The sequence below is a fragment of the Gavia stellata genome, unplaced genomic scaffold, assembly GCF_030936135.1.
Source record: "Gavia stellata isolate bGavSte3 unplaced genomic scaffold, bGavSte3.hap2 HAP2_SCAFFOLD_60, whole genome shotgun sequence".
In the NCBI taxonomy this organism is placed as follows: Eukaryota; Metazoa; Chordata; class Aves; order Gaviiformes; family Gaviidae; genus Gavia; species Gavia stellata.
In genome coordinates, this window is record NW_026776979.1 from 315490 (window position 1) to 321717 (window position 6228).

Below are 6228 nucleotides of genomic sequence, written 5' to 3' on the forward strand. Positions count from 1 at the left end.
CCTTCTTATGGAGTGTGTTATAAATCCCTGGGCACGTAGCCTTTGTGAATGTTTTGGAGAATCCTGAAGTCCAGTAATCAGAAGCAAGCGAGGTGGTACCGCCAGGATACTGCAGCCAAAAGCAGGTATCAAGCTTGTCATTCCAGGCATAGGGGAGGTCATGGCAGTATGGCTTCTGGACTGCAGCTGACTGTATGCCTGTAGTCTCACTCAGAGAGACGCATACTCTTTCTTAGGAGTCACTCTTTCCTAATATTCCCTCCTTTTCTTCTCCATCTATATATCCTACGTTTTTCCTTTCATCTCCTCTCTTTAGCTTGTATTTAATGTTTCTGCCCCATAGACAGTACCTCGCTCAAACAATTCTGAAACAAGGAATTGGTGGGCCTTCCTGTGCACATTCAAGTGTGAAAAGGGTGAACCTAAATTAATCCTGAAACAACTCTGAAGACCAAAACTCTTTCATGTAGCCTGCTTTAGTCTTTTGTCTGTTTTAGAACAGGGAGTTTTACTTACTACAATTAAATCCACAAGATAAATAGAGGGACATTAAACCATGATTTTTTTTTTCCACTGTCGAATAGATGGGTTAGTTCTGCTGTACGCAGGTTCACTGTATGCAGCAGTAGTGTCTATCATTCCAATGCAGCTTATCGGGTCTGTAGTTGTTCTTATTTTAATAATAAGCATATAAATTCTTTAACTTGGCAGATTGTTTGGGATCAACAGAGAAAGACTTTCTTTTTCATCTCTTGGAAAATAATGTTGCTGTCTGGCTGATGAGCACTAGCTCTCCTTTCCAGCATCTTCACACTACGCCAGACAAATTAGACAAGGTGCCAGATCACCCCGTTCCATCTCACCGTAAAGTTTTCAGTAACACAAGAAACACTGCTTCATGTATCTTCACATCGGGAAGTACAGGTGAGGATGTGTGCTAACAAAGTACAACTGCAGCTCTCTGAAAATTTAGCTGGTATAAATTTAGCAACAAAACAGGTGCACAAAAAGACAGAACTTGAATTTTTAAGCCAAGATAGGGAGAAATTCATTTAGTTAAAAGCATAGTACACTTTAAACCATTTTTGTCTTGGCATAACAAGGGCGTAATTCCAGTTAGTGACCTTTCACATAGCTATTCCATGGCTGAACTTTATTTCTTAAACATAAGGCCAATAAAGTCAGTCTCTAACAGCTGCTCAGATTCCATAGTGACAGAATTTCACAGGTCTATACTAAAAAGAAATATGGGCAGTACAAGTGCTTGGGCCTTGGGAGAAAAGTGTTCCTCTGAGACTGACCTGAATAATGAAGCTTCACCTTACTTCCCTGGGAAGCAAAGGGGAATCCTTCCTCTTGTCAAGCCAAACAACTTTGTAAAAGTTTTTCCTATTGCAAATAGCAGCCGAGCAGCACAGCGGCTCTTCAGAAGCTTTCCCATTCTCGCTTTGTGGCGAGGGAACACTGTGTGCGCGGTCGGTCTGCACTCGCCTGTGAAGGGTATGGACTTTCTCCCACAGACACAGCAGATGAGAGGATTTAATAGCCTTACAGGCAGAAAGACTAAAGAAGCTGAGAGACTAAGGAGATGTACTCATGAGGTAAAGACTAAAGGACGGGACAGACAAAGACTCAGAAGAAAAGACAATTCTCCCTCTACCTTCCAAACATAATTCTGTTTGCAGCAAAATTATTAATGCAAGCAGTACATTTATAATTATTTGCTTTTCTCCCATTGACAGGTTTCCCAAAAGCCGCTATCATCACTCATCTAAGAGCTCTATCTGCCTGCTTAGCATTTACTCAGTGTGATGCAGTTTCTCAGCATATTCTGAAGCTCACTCTTCCCTTGTACCACATGAGTGCTTCTCGGCATCAGTGGATGCACTGAATTAGGCAATCTTTGCCTTCTAGTGAATTTTCATTAACTTGAGAATGCTGTAACATTCTGTTGTTTGGCAAGTATCTCCGTTTGGTGAGTAACTCAAATATTATGTCTACCAATAGACTTGTGTCATTTTCTCATTTTTATCACCTTCTACGGTCTGCAAACAATATCTAAGATACATGCCTAGTTTTTGAAGCTTAGAACAGATGCCAATCGTTACATAGATCCACCATAACATGACTTGAGGTCTGCGTATTGCTCATACCACTGCGTATGTTCTGCAGGTTTAACTTAGAATCATATTTGTATCCTGTACCAAAAGTCTAAAAGGGCATTCACATAGGCATCTCGGCAGTCAGGCTTGATTTTTAGTGTCAGAAGGGACAAATGCATTGCGGAAGCTTTAACTAACCTTCAGAAGAAGGTCAACTAAATCTGTGTTGGAGCTTTTTGAGTCACATATTTGAGTAACACCTACAGAATTGGATTCTTTATATTAAAGGGAAGGAAAGGAAGAACGACGGAGCCTCCCCTTTGGATTCTGATAAGGGGGGTTATTTGTAGAGAGCTAGCAACCAGGTGTTTTTTCAGGTATGTCCTCCTGTCCTGTCCTTAGAGTCTTGCCCAGATGCTGGTTTTTGGTATGCTAAGTATACACCTGGACTGTTTTAAAAGCCATTTCAGTGCTTTGTTTCTTAGGGAACAGCATGGGCAGGCATGCTGGGCTACAGCAACTGATCCCAAGACTGCTGCTGCCTAACCAAAACACAAAAGGGATAGGAAAAGGCACCTTAAAAGTGCAAGGAATACACCCCTCGTGTACTCCCCACAGGATGACCTTCTGCAACAGGTCAGGAGAGTATCATCTGCAGAGAGCAGGAAAGGGCCCCACATTACATCTTCTGAAAGTTTGAGCAGACTGTTTTGTGCTGTTAGGGGATGCCGAGAGGCATTCGGCAGTTTTGCCTCTCCCTAAATACTGACAAATTGCCTGAAAGGCACAAATTTGACTGCGAACAAGATGGGAACCTAACGGAGAAAGCACACAGAGAGAGTATACATTTAGAGAGAAGTGTAATTTTTAGATAGTTTAAAGAATTGAGGAAAGCTATTTTTTCACTAATAGGTTACTGTACTAAGTAAATGTATCTTCAAATGCAGTTAGCATAGGTTATCTACGGTGCCTCAGGACAGCAGTGCCCTCTTCTCGGAAAAACCTTTGGAACAGACTTGTCTTTATGGTTCCATTAGATGGAGAAAATCTATATGGAGCTCTAGGGTCTATATATGTGGAAGCGATTAAACCTGTTTGCATTTATGTGTTCTCTGACTAAAGCTTTTTTTAGCTAGCTTACTACCAAAGATACTATCAGTACTAACTGATGAACATCTACACATGTGTAAATTCTTATTAAAGCAGATAAAAACAATCTTAGAAAAAACCCTCAAAATTACAAAAAAACATATCGTTACTTTAAAAAACATCTTAGGGGAGGATAATAGGATGAATGCTGAACTCACAATTTTCTGAGTGGACAGATAATTCAGTCCCTTCTGAAAAAACCAGATGTGTCTTGAGAAAGAGTTCATCCTAATCAAGAGTGACAAACAAAAATATGAAATTCTCATGCAAAATTGGATTTAAGATCAAATCAATCTTGAAAATTTTTCAGCAGTCCATGCGTAGGCTCTTTCTAATATAACTTGCAACCATGGTTGACTGATTTTGTGAAAACCAGACAGGCTGAGAGTTGTTCTTCTCAACCTCCCTGACTTGACTCTAGAAGAAGAGCAGGGGCCCAGGGACAATGATGCATAGAACCAGTGTACTCCGAGGCTCTGAGATAGTAGGTTTTCCACTTGACTTTTGCTAGCTTTATTTCTTGTTTGCAGAAGGATATTAGGAAGAGGTTTCTAAGAGCATGCAGGGAGTGATTTCAGTTTTGCATTATTTGTGCTCTGGTTTGGTTTGAGGTTTTTAGGGGTTTTTTGGTTTTGTTTTTTTTTTTTTTTTTCAAAACTCGTCTTTCCTTGTAGAAAAATCTGACTTTATTAAAATAACATCAAGGGATCATTTAAACAGAAAATCTCAGCAATCTGTATTCATAACACACATTTAAAATATTTAGTACCTGTCTTTATTGAACTTTTAATCTTATCATTACAACTTTTTAAATAATTACCAAGACAAATTCATGCTAGCTATTCAGTTTGAAGCAATCCCACCTGGTAATGACTGAACATTATTACCATCTGGCAGCTCTTCGGTGCCTGTGTGAAATGACTTGGTGGTCTAAGCGTGGATCCTGTCCTAAGTGCTGCCAAAAGAGAGAAGGAGCTGGCAAACTTATTAGCAGTCTCAGCTCAGAAGCCAAAGACTAAATGATCTGGGAGCTGTGGAAATGGAGTAGCAGTGTGAAGAGGAAATCAGGCATGTTACAGATCATATTACAGATCAAGACGGAAAAACAAGAACTGAAAAGTGGCCTGTTTCAGCAAGAGAAGTGAAAGAAAATGTTGGCTACATTGAAAACACCGTACAAGTAATAACAGTGCTTGAAAACAGTGTGTTTTGAGCTTTTCCCTTAATGTAAGCCACCTTTTAAATGAGATTATTTTATATACCACTTCTGCTCTCGTACACTGACTATCGTGTGTAGACCAACTTGTTCATGAATTGGCATTTGAGTCACTGCTGTACAGCAAATGCTTACACAGAAAAATAACACAGGAAGGCGTTTAGCGTATTTGTATTTAATGTCTTAAATGAAGTTTAACAGCTGGAAATGAGAGGAGAGCCAGTACCATAAAATCAGCCAGCTCTCTGCAGAGCATCGCCAAGTGTCCCATGAACTAGAGATTTTGTGATCAGCTGCACCAATGAAAGTTAAAGAAAATTCTTATTTTGAAACAGAAACTTCCAAGCTCGCATGTGGCTTTGATAGAGAAATGAGTAAGAAATAAATGCTGCATTTAAACTGAGATTTCACTGTACCTGTGAATCAGATCATTCTGTCTAACTGAAGACATTCCATAGTAAAATGGTATGATTCATTTTACTCAGTAATTGCATCCAATTTTCACTGACACAGGCTGAAATGGAACATTGCATTTTACTTGAACTACTTCTTTGTTAGGATGTTATGCAAATCACTGCAACTTTCAAGCATCAGAAAATGCATCTGGTGAATGAAGGATTTAATCCAGAAATTATAGCTGAACCTCTGTACTTCATGCATCAGCCTGCACATTCCGATATTCCTTGGACAAGAGAGCTATACAAGAATGTGGTTTCCGGTGAAATACGTTTATAAAGCATACGTGTGGATGTGGCATTGTGGCATGTAGCTTGATGGACATGGTGCTGTGTGGTGTTGGGTGGGTTGGTTTTTGGTGTGTTGTGGCTTGTTGTTGTTGTGTGGTGGTTGGCTTTTTTTTTTTTTTTTTTTTTTTTTTCCAGGTTGGACTTGATGATCTTACAGGTCTTTTCCAACCGTAGTGATTCTGTGATTCTGTGAAATAAAACTACAATACAGAAAGTAAATGTCAAGTATACTCCTGCAATCATTTCAACAAAAGCCAGGATGCACTATTTGTTCTAAAAACACAAGATAATTTGTTCTAAAAACACAAGATAATCAAATTAGTCTTAATGTGATAGAATTTACCTCTTCATAAGACAGAGCCACAATAGTTATGTGCATTGTGTAAGCTGCGCTGCATCTGCTCATATTACTTCCAGTGCTCACACACGCAAATTTTTATTTTACACTTCTCACTGATTCAAATTATTTTTGCCTAAGCCACCAGTATCTTACCTTAGCTGAATATTTCACTCCTTTAGATCATCATACTGATTCTGCTTTTAGAACGCATAAATGAGTAGATGAATAATGTCATAGGCAATAATAAAATATAAAATGGGCAGTCAGAAACAGAAGCAAAATACTGCGCAAGCACTGCATGTAGACTTCAGTTCAATGTCTGTTAATTATATTATGTAATATTTATTGCAATATTTTATGTGATGCTCAATTTCAGATTTTTATGGAAAATAAACATTCTATGTCAAAGTACAGTTGTAGTATTTAGTGGTCGTGATTTTTCACAACTTACACCACAACTAACACAGATTAAACTCTCCCCAAAAGTTCATCCCCGCTGACACATGACCTCTTCCTTTACTTGCTGATTGTCATATTCCTGAAATAGAGTTCTCATGAAAACAGGGCAGAAATGACTATAACTTCCAGCTTTTGCTGGAAGTGAACACCCAGAACCTGTTACAAGGTGAGGTGACCCCTGAGGCCTCTCCTGCCCACGCCCCTGGGGGGTCCCTC